We start from the raw sequence: 25,925 nt of genomic DNA, 5'->3' as shown, positions 1-25,925 counted from the left end.
GATGTCTCCGGTGGGTGTGACGCTAAATCCGACGTCCTCTAGACCTCCAGGGACGTAGGCCAGGGACCTACACTCGGGTGACTTTCCCTCTCAGTCCTCCACATAAATATGCCAGGCCTTGTCAACCTCAGGCCTCCATGGATACTTGCTAAGGTGAATGGAGGCGTGGTTTGTGCAAAGTTTCACTCCGCTACATCTCTGCACCAGCAGGATCCCTTTCTGGGATCGGTTGCTTTCTGACCGATCTGGTCTGCAGAGTTGGCGTTTGTCATCCTTGCTGAGGTATGTCACGGAGATGTCCTACAGAGAGAAGGCGGCAAAGGAAAGCATTTTCTAGGAAGTAGCAGCTTTGATTTACCTTGATTTACTTTGGAAATTATTTTAGAGAGGCACGAATTACCAGCTGGTTACAGAGTGTGCTTAGTTCATGTGGCAGGATACTTATTTAAGAGTTGTAAACGGACATTTTATTTCTTCTGTAGGAAATAGGGGGTGGTGCTTCCTTGTGTAAAGAAAGGTTTAACACAGGTGGAAAGCAGGTGTTGCCGGCAAACCAGCTCCTTTGAGATTTGTTTCCAAATGCCTGAATCCATTGAGGAGAAGGAACTTGAGAGAGAAAGAGCCTCTGAGGGAAACCTGGAGGCGGGGGTGGGTTTCAAGCCCAGCCTGGGACAACCAGAGGTCCTGGGGGTCCTGTGATAAGCAACTATTCACACGCTGGTCCCTGGCAGTGTCCTGGGGATGTGAAAGAAACTCAGAGGGATGGGCCCTGTGGGGCATAAGAGAAACTCATCCAGGTTCCTGGGTCCCCATCCTTCCAAAGGCACAAACAAGACAGTTGTGGGCCAGACAGGGCCATGGGAACTGGAACAAAGGGTATCTCAGTGATCCTCAGTGTGGACAGATGACTAATGCCAGCAGGGGCCCCCCTTGGTCCTTTGCCCTCTTCTGGTGATGAGCAGAAGAGAGAGCAGCCCCAAGAATGAAATTTAATTTTCCTTGGATCTTGAAGCAGTGCGTAGGCTGAGTATAGAAAATAAAGACATTTAGTATTTTTCACACCCTAGAGTTTGGGGACTGAGATTCATTCCCATTGCATTATTTCAGAAAAGATTTGGTCTTAAACGCTTCTCCGAGATATCCAGGTTGGTCAAGGAGCAAAGGATTTCTAGCAGCATGGACACGGTCGCCATCTAGTGGTTATATAACATAATATCATTTGCATACAGACCTAAGAGAAGCTCAATGTTCTGTATTTTGCTCTTCTCTAGAGAAATTCAAAATGGCAGAAAGATACTACATAAAATAATGAAGGTGTGAAAGATTATATCCCACAAACAGGGTTTCTAAAAAGATCTAAAATTGGAGAGGTAAAACGATGGAGTAGCATTATAATTCTAGGGTCTCCCAGCCCCTCTAGAAATTACAAGTATTCAAATCAATGTGTTAGTAAGTTTATAGTGTAAGGAAAATATATATATAACAAAATCATCATAATTATAAAGTAATTCCCCAACCCCATTCCTATAATTTCCAGGCAAGAATTGCTACAACTTTCATGGGAGTGAGGAGTGCGGGCTTATGGAATAAACATTGTGTTAAAAGTCCACGCTTCTGTTCTGGTGTTTCCCAACATCCATTCCCACGTCTTTAGAAATACATCTCCTAATTTTTAGCTGTCAGATGAAATCACAGAATAAAGAATACAGATGGAATTTCCCAGCCTTTCCTGCCGTTGGGATCCTATGACTCAGTTCTGTTCTTATTTGCACCTGTGTCTGAGTAGCAGGAACGTGAGCATGATGGCTGAAGCTCAAGGAACCATTCTGAGCAGAGAGGTGGAAGGCTGCGGTGAAGATGAAAGAGCATCAAGAGAGACGTTTCCTGGGTCTTTGATAATTAATGAGCTGCCACGCCAACCCTATACTGTGTCTCTCCAGACTTCCTTTATATGAAGGAGGAATACTTTCCTATCTTGTTTAATATAGAATTTGATCCCTGGAAATGGCTTTTTGCACGTCAGAAACCAGCTAGCTGAAAAAAGCTGCATGGTTTCAGAGGCTATAAAGTAGACCTCCGTTCAGTTAAGCCATTTTGAACTGGTTTCAGAGTACAGAAACCAGTAAATCAAAGACCATTAAAACAATGTCCAGAAGAGTTCTGATGGGTTCTTGGGTAATGGTGCCCACTTGAGTCTGAAATCTCCATATATCCTTCCCCTAAGCCATAAAGTCAACATGGAACACAAAATCACACATGCCCCAAACCTGCAACATCACTAGGAGACAGGTCTATCACAAACTCCAAACCGTACAAAGAGCAATAAGCACCTAATTTCAACAGAGATACTGTGGGAGCGCCTGTGGGGAGGAGAGCTGGGGGATGGAAATCCTGCCACTGTGGGGAGGGGGGCACCAGGAAGGGCTGGGACAGTGAGGGGACCAGAGCCTCAGAGGAGATGGCTTCTAGGGCAAAAGAGATAAAGTAAGATATGCCAGAGAAGGGAAGGAAAACAATTAGAGGCATGAGGATTGGAAAAGAAGCAGTATAGGGAGGGGGGATTGGTTAGCCCGGTGATGGGTATTAAGGAGGGCACGTACTGCATGGAGCACTGGGTGTTATATAAAAACAATGGATCGTGGATCACTACATCAAAAACTAATGATGTATTGTATGGTGACTAACATAACATAATAAAATTAAAAAAAAAAAACAGTACAACTATCCTTTTTGCGTAGCTGATGTGATAATGTAACTGGAAACTCAGTAATCAATGCTCGCACCAATGCAAAAAATGAAAGAATCCAACCATGGGGCAGGACGTACCATTGCCGTGTGCAAAATCAATCACCTTGAAGGGTATGTCACCTCTTGGATAGTCTGCCCCCAAACCTACAACCCCAGTCTGGTTTTGAGAAAAATATTAGACAAACCCAAATTGAGAGGCATTCAGCAAAACGCCTGACTAGTACCCCCCAAAACTGCCGTGCTCATGAACTATAAGGAAAGGTCAAAGAATTGTCACAGACCGGAGGAGACTAAGGAAAGACAACTACTAAGTGGACCATAGCATTCTGGATGGGATCCCCGAACAGAAAAAGGACATTGAGGGGAAAGCTAGTGATATCCAAATAGAGTCTGATTTTGACAGCAGTGTAGAAATGTTGGTGTTTTCGTTTAGACAAAGGTAACATGGTAATTGTGAGATGTTCACCTTGGGGGAAACTGGGTGAGGTAAGTATGTTGTAACTGTACTGTTGTAAGTTTTCTGTAAATCAAACTATTCTGAAATTAAAAGTTTATTTGAAAGAATAAATAGCCTTTATATATACAAAGAATAACCAGTTAGAGGAGAACCCCTACGAACAATAACCTCAAAAAAATTAAATACTTAAGAATAAGCCTAATCAGAAATGTGCAGAATCTAAATGAATAAAACAATAAAAATTCTCTGAAAGATACAAAATTAGCCTTAAACACATGGAAAGATATCCCTTGTTCTTCAGTGAAAGAATTCAACATGACCCCCACAAGTAGATTTATAAATTTATCTCAATCCCAATAAAAAATACCAGCAAGCTTTTGTTATGAGGTGAGACAAGTTGATACTGATGTTCACGTGGGGAAAAAAAGTGCAACAAAAGCCGAAAACACTGAAAAAGAAAAGGTACGCGGTGTGTGGGGGGGTGTATATCAGACATTAAAACATCTAATACAGCTTCTATAATTAAAACAGTGTGGGGGGCGCCTGGGTAGCTTGGTCGATTGAGCGCTTGACTCTTGATTTGGGCTCTGGTCATGATCTCGGGGTCCTCAGATGGAGCCACACATTGGGCTCCGTGCTTGGTGGGGAGTCTGCTGAAGGATTTCTCTTCCTCTCCCTCCGCCCCTCCCCCTGCTCATGCACGCTCTCTCTCTCTTTAAAATAAATAAATCCTTAAAAACAACAGTGTGGTACTAGTGCATGCACAGACAAACCAATGAAATAGGACAGAAGTCCAGAAACAGACCCAAACACATATGGAAATTGGGTAAATGATACAGGCAGCATGTAAAATCCCTGGAGCAAAGATGGGACTTCGACAGTCTTCTCGAGCACACTTGGCCCGGATTGGCCTTACTCTGCGAAGTGGGCATGACAGCATCGTGTGAGAAGAGAACCAGATGCGTGACACGGTGACCTCACTATCCACTAATTTCAAGTAGATCCTTTGATCCCACTCATCCTCCTTCCCATCAACTGTGAATTGGGAGTAATAATAATACCTTAATGACTTCCTGCCCAGGGGAATTTCTGATATCCAGTGAAAAAGCTATGAGATGAGTGGAGCCGTAGGAAAATGAGGGACTATGAAGCAGGTTCAACTCAGCACAAATTCTAATGGAGTTTAACGGTGTTGCTTTCTATTCTGGGGCCCTTGTGACACGGCCCAAGCTACTCTGGATTAGAATTTGCTGGCCAAGTGAGAAATGGAGGAAAATAATACCAAATTGAGTAAGGGGCAGGCGGGACCAGGTAGGGAGAGATAGGTAGGGGGCCATGAGACCAGGCTTACAAAATTAAATGCAGGAGATGAAAGGAAACCAGAGATAAGGGAACAAAGCAGACCATCCTGTCCTAGGCGTCAGAGGTGGGGTTTTGTTATAATAGCTACTTGTGACCAACCAAGAATTACTGGACCCTAAAAAGGAAATAAGCCATTGAAGGTGTGATCACTAGTCCTTATTCAATGGTGCTATCAATAGAGATGTTAAAAAAATTTAAGTTCCCTGGTTAGCTTTCTATAAAAGACCATCTCTAAAAGCCCTCACTGGCAACGCTGTCGGGACCCCTCTCACTCCCGAGAGCTTTTTCTGTATCCTTGCTTCTATCGCTTTACTCACTCTCCTTTGTCCCGAGATTCATTCTTCGACTCCATGAGACAAGAAACTCACTCTCCCGCATCAAAGTGACCATTAATAAGTCTGAAAAAGAGGTTTTTAAAAAACATTTTCTTCTTCCTTCCTCCTTTCTTTTTTTCTTTTAAGATTTTTTTTTTAATTTATTTATTTGACAGAGAGAGACACAGCGAGAGAGGGAACACAAGCAGGGGGAGTGGGAGAGGGAGAAGCAGGCTTCCTGCTGAGCAGAGAGCCCGATGTGGGGCTCGATCCTAGGACCCTGGGATCATGACCTGAGCCGAAGGCAGACACTTAACAATGGAGCCACCCAGCGCCCCTTCCTTCCTCCTTTCATTTATTCATTTTTTAAATTCGAGTTCAGGTCCCCCGAGTCACAAAAAAGTGGGAAAACACCTCCCATTTATGATCTTCACATCGAAGATGCTGAAGGTCAGCTATAAAGTGACCCAACCAGGAATATGAGCTGCGGCACATTCTCTGAAATGTTCAGGCAGCTGTGGCCCCTGTCCTCGAGTTGGTCTTCACATGAGCCCAGCCAAGAACACATGTGCACAGCATAGTCCATTGATGAAGGTCAGCTGCTGATCCCTCGCAGTTCAGGGCCTGAGAAATCTTGAGGTTAAAGGGAAGTTTTAAGAGCAAGTCTCTCTTGATATAGGCAGGGCGCCTACTCATTTCCGCAGGAGTTTAGCTGACTTTTGAGTTGGAGAAAGATCTCACTCAGTGAAGCAGAACTTGGTCAGGCCAGCTTTGTGTCGTTCATGAAGACATAGTATATCATGACGATGTATCGAAGAGCACTGTGAACCCTCCAGAAATGGCACCATGGAAGTGTTCCAAAAGAGGACTCTCTGACTCTCAGCAAGATGTTTTCTGAAGGGACGCCTGGGTGGCTCAGTCGGTTAAGCGGCTGCCTTCGGCCCGGGTCATGATCCCGGGGTCCTGGGATCGAGTCCCACATCGGGCTCCTTGCTCAGCAGGGAGCCTGCTTCTCCCTGTCTCCCTCTGCTTGTGTTCTCTCTGTCAAATAAATAAAATCTTAAAAAAAAAAAAAAATTAAAAAAAAAAAAAAAAAAAAGATGTTTTCTGAAATGATCCTGCCGCATCACTATGCAGCCATTGCTACCTACAGTTCTGATGAGGACACTTTCTAGAAGTGTTTCCCTGTTGGGTCCACCTGATATGTAGGATCCCTCCCTCCTTTCTTCCAGGCATGAAATGTCTTTCCTACTGAGAGCCTCTGGCCAGACAACAAAGATTGGGTCATTGTCTGAAGAAGGTGCCCATTAATACCCTTGGAATGATAATGGGGTGGGGGGAAGGCTCTTTAGTCTTGTTTGTATCCATTAGTCCCTTAGCAGGGTGATCTTACAGGAGCCCAAGTCCGTGAGCCACGGTGCTGAGAAGATGAGGGAAAGGGAGGTCCCACAAGGAGGAAAGGTAGCAATATGAAGGGAAGGAGGACAGGGAAGCACCCTGGCTGGGAATTCTGAGCAGCCTGAGGATAACACGCTTAGGAAGGCAGGCTCTGAATGATGGTGTGGCTGTCACAGGTGTTGGGTAAATAGGAGGGGCCCCTTGCAGACAAACATCCCGATAAATGCCTCGAAACAAACTATTCGCATTTTCCCACCAGGACCTTAGTGGACGTTCTTCCTTAAAAGTAGCTCTCAGTGAAAACGCTGCCTGTTTTCCTTAAAGGAACCAATAGAGGGCGCTGTCACCCAACAAAGCTACGTTCCAGTCCCACCAAACCATTTTCCAAGCCTGTAGGTCATCCCCTTCCGCTCTAGTCTCTGAAAACTCATCTTCTTGAGCAATTCTAGACTGAATTCTTTTTTTTTTTTTTTTTCAGCTTCCTGCTCAGCTGTGGTGGAGATGTTTGTTTACAACAGGATCGCCGCTGAACATATGCTCTATGAACCGGGTAATTCAACATCCTGGTTGAGCCCAAAGAAACACAGGACAGTTTGGGTAGCATTATTTTGTGGCAAGGAGAATGCGTGAGTTCTTGTGTTTAGAAGACCACATATGCAAACACTTTGAGGATGTAAAGGGAATTCGGATAGTGGGGGAGGTGGAACAGTTAGGTCATGCATCCTCAGAAACAAAGGAAGCTGACACACGCACACTCACACACACCACTCACCCATGCAGGCACACACGTGGGATCTTCTGAGGGGACCCGATAGGCAAGGGACTTCAGTTCACCACCGCCTCATCAGGGCCTGGCATCTGTGCCCTATAAATATCTTTGAATCATAACGGAAATATTTAATATCAAAATGTGTTGAGAAGTTCAGTTCACTGGCTGTTTAGTTTATGCAGCTCTAAATAACGTTTCACTGTTTTAACTGATTTTTAGCTCCGCTGACTGAATCAGCTCTTTGTTTGGAAATCACATAAATACAGGGATAGAGTCCATAAATACATTGACCAAACACTAACTGCCCTTTTCCCCTCAGCTTTCCTGAAAGCCTCCCATTCTCCGTATATGACTTTCTTCCTTAAGAGTGCCTTTGGAGGCTGGTTCCTGGAGCCTCTCCCGGGCTGGGAGGAAGCCAGTGTTTCCTCTTGGGTTCCTGAGGGGGGAGGGGGGATCCAACTTCCTGAGGGTCTCAATCTGCTCCTCTGCTTAGTCCTTTTCCTCTCAGCTTCTCCCCTCCAGGGCAGACCCCAAGGAAATGGCACAGTGAATTTTCTGTCCTTCCTCTGCCTGGAGCACCTTGTAAATCCTGAGGCTTTTATTTCAAGATATTTAAAATGGGTCTATTAGAAATGGAAAGCAATGACAAAATGGGGCTGGGAATACAATGTCACAATTCAGATACTCACCTTTTATGAATTAAATGCCTAAAACATGAAAAGTGCAATGCAGCATAATTGTGTCAAAGCATAATTAAACTATTCACAAATGACCATAACTCATAATGCAGAGCAGGCAGGTTTCAGAAGTTGCAGAAGAGGTCTTTCACGCAAGCCCCGTGAGTTTTGTCCAGGAACACACACCCTCATTCGGCCATGACATCAGAGGTCTAAGTCCTTGGCCCTTTGTCCTCCACCTGAGTAGGGAAGGTCATTTGGAAAGTGGACATGTGGGAAAGGCCTTCCGGAGACTGTGTGCAATGTGGACTGCAATGGAGAGAGAGAGATATGGGGGATTTATTTGGAGATAATGGCAGCCATCTGGACCGAGGCCCCAAAATAAAGCCATAAAAATGGTGATGATGAGATGAAAGGGACTAACAGAGGTATTTTGAAGGGAGAATCTCCTTGTTTTTCTTTTATCTATGTGAAGTAACAGAAACAAACAGAATTAATAGAGGAATTTTTATCTATTCCTTTATTTTTAATGAGCAAAAAGAATTAATCTACAGCTTCCGAAAGCTTCCAGAAACTGGTGACCTGCCTCAAGGTACTGTTTTCCATTTCTCAGGAGAAGAGAGATTTTTACTCGGGCGGACAGCTTGCCAAATGACTATTCCTCCAGGAATGCACATTTGTGTATTTTTCCCCCGATACATGTTTTTCCTCAAAATGTCCAGGCAGGAGCCAGTGGGAGACAATGTGTCCCAGAGTAGCTGATGTTGCCAACAAATGTCATTTCCTTTCTTGTGTCCTTTCAGACCATGCTCTGGATGGTGGGAAGACATGGAGGAGTCACCACTGCAATGCTTTCCATCATTCCTGTGTTGCACAGGAACGGGGAACTCATCCAGAAAAGGGAGAGTGGACCTCAGTTCTCAGTTTAGAGGTCATGTTGATGTAGTTTTGGAATATAGGTGAGGTTTGGTGGGGTGGGGTCTGGAGCCAAGAAATAATTCTTGAGACATCTTTGGTGCAAAATGGTGGTTTTATTAAAGCCTGGGGACAGGACCCATGGGCAGAAAGAGCAACGCTGGCGTTGTGAGGAGGGATTGATTATATACTATGGGGCTGGGGGAGGTAAGGAAAAAGGGAGGTGTCCAAAAGGACTTTCATTGTCCCAAAGGACTTCCATATGCTAAAGAAGACCATCAGGACCCTGGAGGCCTCGCTACTATCGAGCCAAGTATGTTTTTCCCTCTAGCAAAGCATTAACATTAAGATATTTGGAAGTTTCCTGGAGGAATGTCACACATATCCCACCCAAAAGGGGGAGGGAGGTTGTGGGGTGTCAGCTCGTGCTTTGTCCTCAGCTAGCCTTCTGCTCCCATGTCAGTGAGGCAGCAGGGGTGGAGCCCTGAGGAGGGAGGTAGGGCTCCTCAAAGGACGGCCAAGGGCCCTCCTCAATGACCAGAGCTTTGTTCCCCACCAGGGGAAGCGCCAGCCTACTTAAATCCCACCTCAGCTACTTCGCCTAGAGAACCTCAGTGTCACCAACTGAAAAAGTAATAATAATGCACCAGGCTTATGGATTGAGATTGTGATTTTTTCTGTGTGTTTTGCTTTGTTATATGTTTGCTTTGCAAGAGATAAGAAACAAAGAGGAGTTTCCCCCCCCGCCCCTGCATCCTAAGAGAGTAGTCAAGCCTTCATCTTTGGAGTCAGGGAGGGACCCCCAGGGGTTCCTTCATGATCTCTGTGTCTTAGAACCAGAGAGAGACTTCGGGAGCTGCGGTCAAGCAGGTTTCCATTTGAGGGGCTAGCCCATGTGAGGGGGAGAAGCAAGGGGCCCAGGGGAGAGAAGACAGGCCTCCCAGGGACTGCGGAGGGCACTGGGCTTTTGGGGGGTTTCTAAAAATGGAAGTCTGTGTTCTGTTAGCACACTGCTTGCTGAGACACGTGTGGGATTTCTGCAGGGGTTGAGAATGGAAGCAGGAGAAGGAAGCTAAAGAGCAATGGTCTTAGAGACTGAGGCTAAACATCCCTACTTCCCTTAGCTCAGCAGAAGTGAAGCCACCCAACTGTCTTGATTTCAAATGGGTCACGCTTTAGTGGTAATCAGGAAGGATTACCATCATGTCTAGAGCTCCTGTTTTCCAAATGTAGGCTCTTTGGATTCTTGTCTCATTCCAGGAAGGGAGAGAGATCCTCAAAATATGATTGAGGTTGCATTTCCTGTCAACTTTAAACAAATAAGTGTAGAGGAGGGAGGAATTTCCTTCTTTCCCCCCATGGTTCTTCTAGCTGGTTTGGGAATTACTTTGTTATGAGACAGATTAACAGGAGGGAAAAAAAAAACAACCTACAAAGTTTTATGTGCACATGGAGCCCCAATAATAAAATTGAGACCCAAAGAAATGACCAAGGCAGGTACTTGTATACATTTTAGACAAAGAGACAGTACATTTGTGAGGAATTGACAAGATAAAGAACACAGGGGTTTGGGAGCGTTAATTCATAAGGAATTCTAAGAATATAGGCTGAGGCGATAAGAAAAAATAAGATTTGTTTCTATAGCTTTCTTACCGTAAAAATGTCTATCTCTGTGATAAGGATGTCTTTTTACTTCTTAGTACAGGGAGGATATTTTTCAAATGAAAGATCTGTTTCCTACTTTCAGGGGGACAGAGGAGGGTCTGAGTGTCCTTGTTCCAGCTGTTTCCCAAGCAGCGTCAATGATAAATAATCAGCATGCCATCGTGGCACATCTGGGGGCAGCCTGCCCTGTACCCTTATAGTTCCCTCCTCTGAAACTTCCCTGGAAGTTCTACATCCTAAAAGCTGAGCTGGTGACAGTGGAGGGAGAAATCGAGTCTGTAAACGAGTGATAGGAAATCTGCAAAAGACAAAAAGAATGTAGATTAGAATGAAGATGAATATTCCATTCTCACATTTCCCCATATCCCATTAAACTAGTCCCCTGACCCCAGAAACAGATCAGTCTAATAGAATGCCCATGCTTTACTTACCTGATGAAAAATACTCATTCTTTCTTGTAACAGATTTAAGTTAGGTATTCCTTGTCCCATTTTCTTTACATAGAAGCAACATGTTTGACCACTGATTACATAAGGTCCTCCTTGCTGGGTGGCCAGTGTACCTAGGGCACAACAATGTTAACTTCTGCCTGGAGTATTCTGAAAGTTTGAGTTGTGGTATTAAACTCTTGTTCCATTACCATAGAGAGATTTAGGATTGCCATTTCTAAGTCATAATCTCCAAAACTTGGGAATAAAACCCTTAATGCTGAATAAAACTTGGAATTGTGATATATTAGTGGATTTTCTATGATTTATCAATGGGTGTGTTTATTTATTTATTTTTATTTTTAAGATTCTATCCATTTAACAGAGAGAGAGAACACAAGCAGAGGGAGCGGGAGAGGGAGAAGCAGGCTCCACACTGAACAAGGAGCCCGCCGCAATGTGGGGCTCAATCCCAGGAACCTGGGATCATGACCTGAGCCAAAGGCAGATGCTTAACCGACTGAGCCACCCAGGTGTCCCTGGAACCTATAATTTTCAAAGTGTGGAGCATTCCATGATCTTTGCCATTGATAATGGTCCATACATCTCCATATTTCACATGGTCCTGTCAGCCTATGAGAGCAGAACAGGTTGTAAAATAGCTTATTTAGGAGGCCTGTTGTTTGGTCTGGCAGCTATAAAACTTAGCTTTGTCACCTAGCCAAGTAAGTTCAGAATTTTGGTCCACCCAAATAGTCTGTGGTATTGCGTAATCTAACAAGGGGAGCAGCTGAAATACCCCATGTTGTTCAGGGATGCTATAGAATGCATTTGGTGATTTGGCAAACTTCTATTTTTAATCTCCTTGCCAAGTTTGAAGATGCCATTTTCAGCATTAAACCACAGGGTTTGGTTGCAGTATAGTCTTGGTATATCTCCTGGGAGAAGTCCAGTGGCATATCTGTTTTCAGTGCAAAGGGAAAAATTATTTCTGCCCTGACAAGGGATAGTCCTTGAGCTTCTGTAGAAGATTTCCAGGGTCCAAGTGACTCACCAGGGAAAAAGGAAGAGTGACTTTCTTCTGGTCATAGATACCATACCTTGTCGTCCATCCATCTCCTCTGCTCAGTGCACCAGGAACAGAGACCAGTTCGGGTTCTTCTGCATCTAAATGTTGACACAGCCAACAGTCAGATGGGTTAGTTAACATGGCCAGAGTTTAGTAAACTGGCACAAGGGGGTGTTGATCTGTGCCTGACCTGTCGAAAAAGAGAGGATTAGTAAGAATAAGACACAGGCTGGAAAAGAACCCATAGCAGAAACGTCGGGAGGGGAAGTAGGATACATAGAAACAAACATTCTTTGGTCAGCCTTCTATTCAATGATTTAAAACGTGAAAAATTATTAAAAAGAAAGTTGAGCTTTTGTGTTTTTGTTTTTGTCTTAATATTAGGGAGTCTTAAAAAAAAAAGAGGGATAGGTGAAAGAGAAGTTTCTTGATTCATGATCTTGGGGAAAACCGTCTATGTCATGATGCCATCTGTTTCTGGGGCCGGGGACTTGGCCCTAGAAATCTTTATCTTCAGGTCACCAGGAAGGATCATCTCCCAGTTGTTTGGAAAACAATGATCTGGGCCTGTTTTGGTGGGACTTGCATGAATCCAGGATGATTTCTCTTTTACTTTGATGGCAGTGTAGGTGGTCAGCGGTTCCTCATAGCATCCTTCCCAGTGAGGTGATAGCATGGGTTTTCTTTGAAAACCCTTCAAAAATACCTGGTCTCCTGGTAGAAATAGGTGCCAAGCCTTATCAGTTGGTGGAGGCCATGCCTCTTTTACCCATTGATGATGTACTTCCAGTAGACTAGTTAGTTCTTGTATGTAGTTAGTCATAGCATCAGATGGTTCACTTAATCCCTGAATGAAAGATTTAGAGATGCCAGTAGGCATTTGATGACAAAACATCATTTCAAAAGGGGTCAATCCATGTCTCCTATTTGGGGTATTCTGGATCTTAAAAAGGGCCAAGGGCAATGTTTGTGGCCACTTAAGTCCAGTTTCTTGACAAATCTTTTACGTCTAGATTTTTACATTCCACTTGCCCTGATGATGGAGGGTGACATGGAGTATGACATTTTAATGAGTACCCCGTAGTTCTTGCAAGTAGGTGGTTTATCTCTGCTGGACAGTGAGCTCCCCAGTTTGACTCAATCCAGAAAGGAATGCCCACACCAGGAGTAATCTCAGGTACTAATTTCTTCACCACCTTTGTGGGCATCAGCACATCTGGTCGGATCGCATTCCATCCATCCACTAAACATGCAGACAACAACTAAATTGTAAGACTCACCCCAGGCTGGGGGCAAATCTATAAAATCCATTTGGAGTGCTGCAAAGGGTGGTGTGGGCCTGGGAGGACTTCTTGGGGGTATGTTGATTTCTTCTAGAAATGTGGTGAGACTTAACACAGGGAGAGAGTTTGGTTAGAAATTTTGTGGACACCTGGGCAAAACTGATTGTCTTTTAGTTCCTTAAGTATCCTCTGTTTGCACTTATGTCCCATCTGGTGGAAGATAAGTACAAGCCCAAAAGTTGGAAGAAAAGTGGCTACAGAAAATCTCTTTGGCGCAATGTATAATCCATCTGATAACTGTTTGGCTCCTTTTGTCTCCAAGTGTCCTTTTCAGACTGTGGGTCATTTGCCTCATAATTAATCATATCAGTCAGAGATAAAAGTAGAGTTAAAAAGTGGGTGGAGAAGGGATAAAGGAGTCTGTTTGGGGTTGCATACTTGGCAGCCCTGTCAGCCCTATTGCTCACTAAAGATAAAACATTAGTTTCTTTAGCATCGGGCTGGGCAGTGAACAATGTGATTTTAGAAGGGAGGTGAATATCTTGTAATAGGTCAGCAGTTATGTGCTCATTAGCCACTGGAGTGCCCATAAGCAGTTAAGAATTCATGGGATTTCCAAACTGTGCCAACAGCATGGCAGTGTCCAAAAGCATATTTGTGTAAATTTCCGTGTAAGTAGGAGCAGTGTTTCCTTCTGGCAATGTGCAAGCTCTAGTAAGAACCGTGAATTCAGCCACTTGGGCTATTTTACAGCGGGCAATGAATATGCATCCCGTGTTTTATGTTGGAAAATGATGGCTTCATGAGTAATTATGTGTCCCTGGAAATTTTGTTTACAGGAGCCATCCCCAAATAGAAGTGAGCTTGCATTGTCTGGAGGGATGTCTGAGAGGTGGTCTTGTGGCTTTGAGACCATATGTATAGCTGTAAGGCGATCACAGGGAACAGAGCGGGGCTCCCATCATCAGAGAGGGCTGGTTAAGCAGCTGGATGCCAAGTGTTACAACGATGGAAGATGATGGAAGGCTTAGTCAAAAGAGCTTGTTCATAAGTGGTCTGTCACCATGCAGAGAAGCACTGTGTCTTATGAATGTGAAGAGAGCAGACGCCGTGTGGGAAACACACAGGTGAATGGAGGAGCCTGTCAATCAAGGTGGCGGCTGTGGCCTTGCCCATAAGCATGGGGGCATATGATGCGACAGGATCTAATTGGCATGAGAAATAGGCTCTAGGCCAGATCTAGGAGGTTGCCCTGGAATGCCATTATTTTCATGGCAGTATTAATGAGAAGGTGGGTCAAAATTAAGTAAGCTATGAGCTGGGGGCGTGGACAGAGATCATTTTAAGGTTTCAAAGGAGGTTAGTGCCCTGGAAGTCCAGGAAATAGGCTCGGAGATGATATCTAAAGGAAGAGCATATAAAAGTTTAACAAAAACTGCAAAACTTTAACAAAAACTGCAAAATTAGGAATCCCCTGGCCATCGTAGCCAGTGGCCCTAAACATTTACATAACTATTTCTTTGTTTTACTAGAGGGAAAATTGACTCAAGACATTTTGGATTTAGCTTTTGAAAGCCCTGAGATAATTCATTCTTATGTAAACAAAAAACACTTGTCTACAAACACTGAGGTTTAGATCTGGAGGCTTGATAGCCCCTGTGCAGTTGGCCATGGAAAGAACGCAGGAGTAGCTCTATTTTTTTCTTTTTTAATTTTTTAAATTTTATTATGTTATGTTAGTCACCATACAATACATCATTAGTTTTTGATGTAGTGTTCCATGATTCATTGTTTTCATACAACACCCAGTGCTCTATGCAGTACATGCCCACCTTAATACCCATCACCGGGCTCACCCATCCCCCCACGCCCCTCCACTCTAAAACTCTCAGTTTGTTTCTTGGAGTCCACAGTCTCTCATGGTTCACCTCCCCCTCCGATTTCCCCCCCTTCATTTTTCCCTTCTTTCTCCTAATGTCCTCCATGCTATTCCTTATGTTCCACAAATAAGTGAAACCATATGATAATTGACTTTCTCTGCTTGACTTATTTCACTTAGCATAATCTCCTCCAGTCCCATCCATGTTGATATAAAAGTTGGGTATTCATCCTTTCTGATGGCTGAGTAATATTCCATTGTATATATGGACCACATCTTCTTTATCCATTTGTCTGTTGAAGGGCATCTCCACTCTTTCCACAGTTTGGCTATTGTGGACATTGCTGCTATGAACATTGGGGTGCATGTGGCCCTTCTTTTCACTACATCTGTGTCTTTGGGGTAAATACCCAGTAGTGCAATTGCTGGGTCATAAGGTAGCTCTATTTTTAATTTTCTGAGGCACCTCCACACTGTTTTCCAAAGTGGCTGTACCAACTTGCATTCCCACCAACAGTGTAAGAGGGGTCCCCTTTCTCCACAATCTCTCCAACATGTGTTGTTTCTTGCCTTGTCAATTTTTGCCATTCTAACTGGTGTAAGGTGGTATCTCAATGTGGTTTTGATTTGAATTTCCCTGATGGCTAATGATGATGAACATTTATTCATGTGTCTGTTAGCCATTTGTATGTCTTCTTTGGAGAAGTGTCTGTTCATGTCTTCTGCCCATTTTTTGACTAGATTATTTGTCTTTTGGGTGTTGAGTTTGAGAAGGTTTTTATAGATCTTGGATACCAGCCCTTTATCTGTAGGGTCATTTGCAAATATCTTCTCCCATTCTGTGGGTTGCCTCTTAGTTTGGTTGACTGTTTCCTTTGCTGTGCAGAAGCTTTTTATCTTGATGAAGTCCCAAAAGTTCATTTTCGCTTTTGTTTCCCTCGCCTTTGGAGAAGTGTCTTGAAAGAAGTTGCTGTGGCCGATGTCGAAGAGGTTACTGCCTATGTTCTCCTCTAGGATTTTGATGGATTCCTGTCTCACATTGAGGTCTTTCATCCATTTTGAGTTTATCTTTGTGTATGGTGTAAGAGAATGGTCGAGTTTCATTCTTCTGTATATAGCTGTCCAATTTTCCCAGCACCATTTATTGAAGAGACTTTTTTTCCACTGCATATTTTTTCCTGCTTTGTTGAAGATTATTTGACCATAGAGTTGAGGGTCCATATCTGGGCTCCCTATTCTGTTCTATTGGTCTATATGTCTGTTTTGTGCCAGTACCATGCTGTCTTGGTGATCACTGCTTTGTAATATAGCTTGAAATCAGGCAATGTGATGCCCCCAGCTTTGTTTTTCTTTTTCAACATTTCCTTGGTGATTCAGGGTCTTTTCTCATTCCGTACAAATTTTAGGATTCTTTGTTCCAGCACTTTGAAAAATGTCACTGGAATTTTGATTGGGATAGCATTGAAGGTATAGATTGCTCTGGGCAGCATAGACATTTTAACAATGCTTATTCTTCCGATCCATGAGCATGGAATGTTTTTCCATCTTTTTGTGTCTTCTTCAATTTCTTTCATGAGTGTTCTGTAGTTCCTAGAATATAGATCCTTTACCTCTTTGGTTAGGTTTATTTCAAGGTATCTTACGGTTTTTGGTGCTATTGTAAATGGAATCGATTCTCTAATTTTTCTTTCTACAGTTACATTGTTAGTGTATAAGAAATCAACTGATTTCTGTGCGTTGATTTTGTATCCTGCCACATTACTGAATTGCTATATGAGTTCTAGTAATTTGGGGGTGGAGTCTTTTGGGTTTTCCACATAAAGTATCATGTCATCTTCAAAGAGAGAGAGTTTGACTTCTTCTTTGCCAATTTGAATAAATTTTACTTCTTTTTGTTGTCTGATTGCTGTTGCTAGGACTTCTAGTACTATGTTGAATAATAGTGGCAAGAGTGGGCATCCTTGTCATGTTCCTGATCTTAAAGGAAAGGCACTCAGCTTTTCCCCATTGAGAATGATATTTGCTGTGGGTTTTTCATAGATGGATTTTATGAAATTGAGGAATGTTCCCTCTATCCCTATACTCTGAAGAGTTTTAATCAGGAAAGGATGCTGTATTTTGTCAAATGCTTTTTCTGCATAAATTGAGAGGACCATATGGTTCTTCTCTCTCCTCTTATTAATGTATTCTGTCACACTGAATGGTCTGCGAATGTTGAACCACCCTTGCATCCCAGGGATAAATCCCACTTGGTTGTGGTGGATGATCCTTTTAATGTACTGTTGGATCCTATTAACTAGGATTTTGTTGAGAATTTTGGCATCCATATTCATCAGGGATATTGGTCTGAAATTCTCCTTTTTGAAGGGGTCTTTGCCTGGTTTGGGGATCAAGGTAATGCTGGCCTCATAGAATGAGTCTGGAAGCTTTCCTTCTGTTTCTTTTTTTTGAAACAGCTTTAGGAGAATAAGTAGTATTTCTTCTTTGAATGTTTGGTAGAATTCCCCAGGGAATCCATCAGACTTTTGTTTTGGGGAGGGTTTTGATCACTGCTTCAATCTCGTTACTGGTTATTGGTCTATTCAGGTTGTCAATTTCTTCCTGTTTCAGTCTTGGTAGTTTACAGGTTTCCCAGAAGGCATCCATTTCTTCCAGGTTGCTTAATTTATTGGCATGTAGTTGTTGATAATAATTCCTAATAATTGTTTCTATTTCCTTGGTATTAGTCGTTATCTCTCCCTTTTGTTCATAATTTTATTAATTTGGGTCCTTTCTCTTTTCTTTTGGATAAGTCTGGGCAGTGGTTTATCGATCTTATTAATTCTTTCAAAGAACCAGCTTCTAGTTTCGTTGATCTGATCTACTGTGTTTCTGGTTTCTAATTCATTGATCTCTGCTCTAATCTTAATTATTTCTCTTCTAATGCATGGCTCAGGCATCATTTGTTGCTTTTTCTCCAGTTCTTTAAGGTGTAAAGTTAGTTGGTGAATTCAGGACTTTTCTATGTTTTTGACTGAGGCTTGGTTGGCTATGTATTTCCCCTTTGCAGTATCCCATAGGTTTTGGATTGATGAGTTTTCATTCTCATTGATTTCCATGAATTGTTTAAGTTCTTCTTTGATTTCCTGGTTGACCCAAACATTCTTGAGCAGAGTGGTCTTTAGAGTCCACGTGTTTGAATTTCTTCCAATTTTTTTCTTGTGATTGAGTTCCAGTTTTAAAGCATTATGGTCTGAGAATATGCAGGGAATAATCTCAGTCTTTTGGAATCAGTTGAGACCTGATTTGTGACCCAGTATGTGGTCTCTTCTGGAGAAAGTTCCATGTGTGCTCAAGAAGAATGAGTATTTTGTTGTTTTAGGGTGGAATGTTCTGTATATATCTATGAGGTCCATCTGGTCCAGTGTGTCATTCAAAGGTCTTGTTTCTTTATTGATTTTCTGCTTAGATGATCTGTCTATTGCTGAGAGTGGAGTGTTGAGGTCTCCTACTATTAACATATTATCAATATGACTCTTTATTTTGGTTAACAGTTGGCTTATGTAGATGGCTGCTCCCATGTTGGGGGCATAGATATTTACAATTGTTAGATCTTCTTGTTGGATAGACCCTTTAAGAATGATATAATGTCCTTCTGTGTCTCTAACTACAGTCTCTAGCTTAAAATCTAATTTGTCTTATATGAGAATTGCTACCCCAGCTTTCTTCTGAGGTCCGTTGGCATGAATGATGGTTCTCCATCCCTTCACTTTCAATCTGGATGTATCTTTAGGTTCAAAATGAGTCTCTTGTAGACAGCATATGGATGGATCCTGTCTTTTTAGCCAATCTGCAACCCTGTGCCGTTTTATGGGAGCATTTAGGCCATTCACGTTGAGAGTGATTATTGAAAGATATAATTTTATTGTCATCATGTTGCCTGTGAAGTCCTTGTTTCTATAGATTGTCTCTGTAAATTTCTGTTCTATATCACTCTTGGGGTAGTTCTCCTTTTATAGAACCCCCCCTTAATATTTCTTGCAGGGCTGGCTTAGTGGTCACATATTCTTTCAGTTTCTGCCAGTCCTGGAAGCTCCATCCATTCTAAATGACAGCCTTGCCGGATAAAGTATTCTTGGCTGCATGTCCTTCTCATTTAGTACCCTGAATATGTCTTGCCAGGCCTTTCTGGCTTGCCAGGTCTCTGTGGATAGGTCTGACGTTATTCTGATGTTCTTCCCTCTGTACGTGAGGAATCTCTTCCCCCTAACTGCCCTTAAGATGGTTTCCGTGGTTCTAAGATTTGCGAGTTTTACTTTTACATGCCGGGGTGTTGGTCTGTTCTCCTTGATCTTGGAAGGGGTCCTCTCTGCCTCTAGGACACAAATACTTGTTTCATTCCCCAAGTTAAGGAAGTTCTCAGCTATGATTTGCTCAAATATATCTTCTAGTCCTCTTTCTCTCTACACCCCCTCAGGGATCCCAATAATTCTGACATTGGCACGTTTCATGGCATCACTTATTTCTCTAATTTTGTTTTCATGGATTTTAAGTTGTTTGTTCCAGGCCTCCCCCTGTTCCTTCTTTTCTATCAGTTTGTCTTCCAGATCACTAATTTGTTCTTTTGCCTCATTTACCTAGCTGTTAGAGTATCTAGATTAGATTGGACCTCATTGATAGCATTTTTAAGTTCTGCCAGATCAGCTCTCATTTCTGCCCTTAGAGACTCTATGTGGCCATAAATCGATTTCTCCATTCTAGCTATTATCTTCATAACTGTTACCCTGAAGTCTATTTCCGACATCTTGCTTATATCTACATCCATTTGTAAATCTGGCAGAAGTCACAGTCTCTGAGTCTTTCCTATTTTGGGGGTTCCTCCTCTTAATCATTCTGTTGACGGGTGGATGAGGGAATGTACAGAGTCCAAATTATTGACCAGAACCCAAGCAAGATGCACCTGTTTTATAGGGACCTTAGGGTTGTCAGCCTCTTGTTCTTCCAGCCTATCTTCTGGGGGAGGGGCCTGCTGCACTGTTACTCAGGCAACCCTGTTTGGGCAGAGTTGCTCCGCCCCCTGTGGGGGGGGACGGGCTCAGTGAAAACTGGTTTTTTGGAGCTTTTGTTCTCTGGGGCTTTCCCTGGCAGCTTTCTGCATCTCTTCCGAGAGTCAGAGTAGAAGTGATCATTTCCAAGCCTCTGCCTCAGAGCAGAGACATTGCAGTCTGTTCTTCAGTGAGTTCTCCAGGCCACACTGTCTCCGTTTCTGTCGGTGCTGCTAAAACCACAGTGTCCTGGGTTGTGCACCCCACAGCAGCACCCTCAGTCCTTGCTTCCAGGTCCGGGCACGTCTCTGCCCTTTGTGCTTCTAAAACTGCCAGCTGCCCCCCCATTTACATGCATGCCCCCGCAGCTCCAGGTTTCAGTACGGGGTACTGCCCTAAACTTCTTTCCCCGCCACTACTGGTCTGCAAGTCTGTGCCTGGATTTTGTGCTCCTGTGTTATTTCACCTTCCCAGCTCAAGCGCTTATGGCAGCTTCCTCCCCCTTCCATTTATCTTCCGATATCTGCCCACGGAATCACGGCTCCCCGCTTCATACCTCGACACCAGCCGCTGGCAATATTCTGTTTGTAGAGATCTAGATATATCTTCTTACATCTCAAGCTGATTTCATGGATGTTCAGAGTGGTCTGGTAGATATCCAGCTCAATTCCAGGGACCGGTTGAAATAGGATCCCCTACTCCTCTGCCATCTTTGCCCTCCCTGTTTTTTTTCTTTTTGAAGAGCCTCCGTACTGTTTTCCAAAGTGGCTGTACCAGCTTGCATTCCCACCAACAGTGTAAGAGGGTTCCCCTTTCTCCACATCCTCACCAACATTTGTTGTTTCCTGCCTTGTTAAATTTTGCCTTTCTAATCATGGAACACTACATCAAAAACTAATGATGTACTGTATGGTGACTAACATAACATAATAAAAAAATTTTTTTTGCCTTTCTGACTGGTGTGAGGTGGTATCTCATTGTGGTTTTGATTTGTATTTCCCTGATGTGTCTGTTTTTCATGTGTCTGTTGGCCATTTGTATGTCTTCTTTGGAGAAATTTCTGTTCATGTCTTCTGCCCATTTCTTGACTGAATTATTTGTTTTTTGGGTGTTGAGTTTGAGAAGTTCTTTATAAGTCTTAGATACCAGCCCTTTATCTGTACTGTCATTTGCAAATATCTTCTCCCATTCCATGGGTTGCCTCTTAGTTTTGTTGACTGTTTCCTTTGCTGTGCAGAAGCTTTTTATCTTGATGAAGTCCCAAAAGTTCATTTTTGCTTTTGTTTCCCTTGCCTTTTGAGACATGTCTTGAAAGAAGTTGCTATGACTGATGTCGAAGCGGTTACTGCCTATGTTCTCCTTTAGGATTTTGATGGATTCCTGTCTCACATTGAGGTCTTTCAACCATTTTGAGTTTATCTTTGTGTATGGTGTAAGAGAATGGTCGAGTTTCATTCTTCAGTATGTAGACTATGTACTCTGGGAAAAAAACTGAGTGTTTCAGAGGGGAGGGGGTGGGAGGGATGGGGTAGCCGGTGATGGGTATTAAGGAGGGCATGTGTTGTGATGAGCACTGGGTGTTATATGCAACTATTGAATCATGGAACACTACATCAAAAACTAATCATGTACTATATGGTGGCTAACTGAACATAATAAAAAAAAAAGTAAGAGAACACAGGAGTCTAGATGGGCTCCGTGCTTAGTCTGATTACAGAGTAACAGGTCCTCAATGTGTTGCATCAGTGTGGAAGCTTGGGCAAAGTTTATAAATCTAGATTGGCTTTAAGCACTTGGAAAAATATTGAAGGAAATTCATAATATCCTTGGGGGTATGTGAGTTCATGTTCATTATCTTCCTTTAAATGGGAATGCAAAAAGAAACTTGGACTCAGGGTACAATGGGCTTGAAAAGAAAGTTGAGCAGAGGTCAATGACTATAAGCCAGGCTTTGTCAGCAGGAATGATGTAAGAATGTCAGCAGGATTTGGGACCAGAAGGAGCCAAGGAATTATAAAACAGTTTATGGCCCTCAGGTCCTGTACAAATTTGGTCTCCCTCTGACTCAAATTTGCCTTCTTTCTTCACTGGCAAGATCGGGGTGTTGCAGGGTGAGGTAGTAAAGACAAGAGCGCCCTATTTCAAGAGGGAGTCTATTATAGGGTTAATTCTTTGCTGTGCATCTCTGGAGAGAAGGTAGTGAGCTACTGATGAAAATGGTTTATTTCTTTTCTAAGAAATGCACATAAGCTCTGCACTCTGTAACAATCCAACTTCTTTTGCGTGTGTGGCCCAAAGACTTGATTGGGACATCTATTACAGACTCATCCTCAGAGGAATTTTGATCAGAATGAGTTTCCAATAAAAAAAAAAAAATCAGGAAACTTGGGGTCTGGTCTAATGGTAGAGAACTAAAAAAGCTTTCTCATTGTGATTTATAGTGGCATTTAATTTACTCAACAAATCTCCACCAAGAAGGTTTCCTGGTGAACAACTGGAAATTAGAAAGGCAAGGTGAGTGTTAAGAGGCTGGGCTGGGATATGGGCAACAAGACAGGCTGCCCTCAGCCTGCAACAGCCTGCTTAGAATCAGAAGCGACAGCTAGAGATAAATGCTCTGAGTGGATGGGGGAGAGATTTGCACCAGTGTCAGTGAAGAACTCCAGTTCCTGCTCCTCCATTTTAAGTTTTATGGTAGATCTGGGTGTGGCTGAGGAGCAGTTGACCCTGTTATTTAAGGGGGGACTGTCCCTCGGGGGGAAAAAAGGAATTTTCAAAGGGTTGTAGGATTTAGGAGAATTGCTTTCTAAACCTTCCTTTTTCTTAAGTGCAGGACAGTTTCTCTTCCAATGTCCTGTGTTTCTTTGGGAGACAATAGAGAGACCTCTGAGTGGCCTCTGAGTTATTCTCAGAGTCATGCTTTGCCTTTCTGAAGATTCAAGTCACAAAGCAGGAGTTGAAACTCATATGTGGAATATAAGAAATACTGCAGAGGACCATAAGGGGAGGGAGAGAAAACTGAATGGGAAGAAATCAGAGAGGGAGCCAAACCATGAGAGATTCTTGACCCTGGGAAACAAACTGAGGGTTGCTGGAGGGGAAGTGGGTGGGGGGATGGGGTAACTGGATGATGGGCATTAAGGAGGGCACATGATGTGATGAGCACTGGGTGTCATACGCAACTAATGAATCATTGAACACTACATCTGAAACTAATGATGTACTATATGTTGGTTAATTGAATTTAAATTTAAAAAAAACAAAAAATTAAAAACAAAACAAAACAAAAAACAAAGCAAGAGTTGTTGCTTTTAGTTCCTTTCCCCTCTGCTGTCCAGCAAGCTATTTTCAAAGAACGGGGTAGCTGCCTCCTTATTATGCTGACTGGTTGCCCTGTCCCACTGATCATATTATTGTGGATTTGTTTTTTTATACTGGGGAGGCAATTTCCCACTAAAGCAGAAATTAGAAGATTTCTATGTTCTGGGGCTTCCGCATTTAATGCAGTGTGCCTTTGAAAAACTTGTATAAGATATTCAACAAAGGCTTTTGGGCATTCCCTTTCTTTCAGCGTGTACATTTCAACCTTAGACTAGTTTACTTTGGGAGGAAAGGCTTCCTTTATCCTTCCGATTAGCCCTTGAATATCAGCTTCTAGTTGAGCCATCTCCTGATCAGTCCTAGGAGGGCCGGAGAGAGGCTCTGGCTATCTGTTGCCCCTGTGGGGGCTGTTTTCTCCAGGGGGCCCTCTGGCCTGATAAACATTGTATAATCATGGGCTGAAAGAATGCCCCTTAGTAGCCAAGCAAGGTCTCTGTGAGTGGGGTTGTGAATAACTGCTCATCTTTCTAATTCCTCTCTAAACTTGGTAGAATCCTTGGGACACGAGTTCTTTGTGGTGGGAGTTCAGGGTACACCTGTAAAGACATTGCCCAGGAATGCCTGAAACTCTCAGAGCTTGATTTCAAGGCCCTGGAAAATAAGAGGAATTAAAAGGCGTGGCACACAAGCTTTATCACCCTTCCTGGGTGCTCTTACTAGATTTGCTTCCTGACATTCAGCATTTACACAAGCAACCTGGATTCCCAGAGCCTGGAGATCAGGCAGAAGTGCTCTCTGTAAATCTTGTAAAGAAAGGGAAGTTAAAGTAGGCAGGTGGTTCTTCAAGGGTTCTTTTGGGGCAGTTGGCGTTTTAGGATTTAAGGAAATTAGCTGAGGAGCCGGCGTTGGGTTTTGAAGGAGGAGGCCTAGACCAGGGGCCCAGGGATACAGAAGGTCTTCTGAAGGGTCAGGGACAGGGAGTTGGGAATAAAGAGGAGTGTAAGAAGCGGGATTTATGTCAGATTTGGTTTTTGATTCTTGTTCTAAGTCTGACTTCTATTCTTTCGTTTTATGAAGGGATTCTCTAAGGCTAGCCATTATACTTTTTTATATCTTCCTTTCAATTTCATCTTCCCATAAATATCAATAAAGCAGCTGTTTGGAATGAGAGCTCTCTAAAATTTTTTTTGGATATAGAAGTTTTTTTAATTCAAAAGATCCATCATCTGGCCATTGATGAATGGGATCCCCATTAGTATACTTATTCCACTAGTGAGTGAATCCAATAAGCCTCTTATGGAAAGACCTGGAAGCAACTTCCCAGGCTTAGAATAAAACTTTACCATGGACACAAGAGGTGTCCCTGGGGGGACGCCTGGGTGGCTCAGTTGGTTAAGCATCTGCTTTCGGCTCAGGTCATGATCCCAGAGTCCTGGGATCTCTGCCTGCCGCTCCCCCTGCTTGTGTGCTCTCAGTCTCTCTCTCTGACCGATAAATAAATAAAATCTTTAAAAAAAAAAAAAAAAGAGGTGTCCCTGGAGAGGGCATAAATGATGCAGCCCCGTGATCCAAAGTTTACTCCCAAGAATAGTGTAAGAAAGCAAAGACCTCTGTTGTATAGGCAGTGAGGATGATTTGGTCTGTGGTATCTCCTATCTCCCACAAATGTGAGATGCTTCCAGCCACAGATCTGCTCATCTGTCACCAGGCAGGCGCTACCGGAATGGGACTTTTCAGCACTAACAAGCAAGGACAACAAAGGCCCCTTCCGGGGTCGGACCTCTTCTGGCCAATTCTCCTGACAGCCGGCATGACCAGACAAAGACTGTACTGATCTACTTGACTGGCCAACAGGGTACATCCACCCTGGTCAGTTCACCCCCCAGATGGTAGAGAACGGAGCGAATAGTCTCACTGGTCACAAAGCCACACTCTTAGGACATAGAACAAGACAAGAGGAAAAACCGCATCCTGTTTTGACACAGGGACCCACAGCCAAGTTTGTCTAAATAGACGCTGATCTGATAGGACCTGTGGACTCAGCAGAAGTGCTCCAACAGCAGGCTTACAGGGCCTAGGCCGGAGTGCCGCCTTACGGTAATTCCCTTTTATGACAAACAACACAAAAGACACAGACAAAGGCGAACAAAGGCTGTCTCTGGGAAGAAATGAAGTTGTCCCAGGGCCACACTCCCTCCAGGGGCTCTAGGGGAGAATCCCTTCCTGGATTCTCTCCTGGCTTTGTTGGCATGCCTTGGTGTTCCTTGGCTTATAGCTGTATCTCTCCAAACTCTGCCTCCATTGTCCCCCTGCCTCCTCCTTTTCTGTGTGTCTCTGGTAATTTGTCATTGGATGTAGGATCCACCTGATAATCCAGGATGATCTCATCCCAAGGCCTTTAATTTCATCACATCTGCAAAGACCCCCTTTCCTTTTTTTTAAGATTTTATTTATTTATTTATTTGAGAGAGAGAGAGAGAGAACAAACAGGGTGGAGGAGCAGAGGGAGAAGCAGACTCTCCTCTGAGCAGGGAGCCTGATGTGGGGCTCAATCCCAGGACCCTGGGATCATGACCGGAGCCGAAGGCAGACGCTTAACTGACTGAGCCACCCAGG

At 43.3% G+C, this 25,925-nt stretch overlaps 1 long non-coding RNA gene across 1 annotated transcript in view; it reads right to left on the bottom strand.

Moving 5' to 3' along the window:
* Positions 1-8,736: 8,736 nt before the first annotated feature.
* LOC118545295 (uncharacterized) overlaps positions 8,737-25,925 on the bottom strand; it is a 53,227-nt gene continuing 36,038 nt past the window's right edge. Inside the window, exons 3-5 of the long non-coding RNA XR_004922031.2 lie at positions 11,834-11,992; positions 10,737-10,867; positions 8,737-10,603 (exon numbers count right to left, since the gene is read on the bottom strand). This is a non-coding gene — a long non-coding RNA (uncharacterized LOC118545295). The remainder of the gene's footprint in view (positions 10,604-10,736; positions 10,868-11,833; positions 11,993-25,925) is intronic.

The sequence above is a fragment of the Halichoerus grypus genome, chromosome 2 (assembly GCF_964656455.1).
Source record: "Halichoerus grypus chromosome 2, mHalGry1.hap1.1, whole genome shotgun sequence".
Lineage (NCBI taxonomy): Eukaryota > Metazoa > Chordata > Mammalia > Carnivora > Phocidae > Halichoerus > Halichoerus grypus.
The sequence above is the reverse complement of the archived record's forward strand: the minus strand, read 5'-3'. Positions and strand labels throughout refer to the sequence as shown.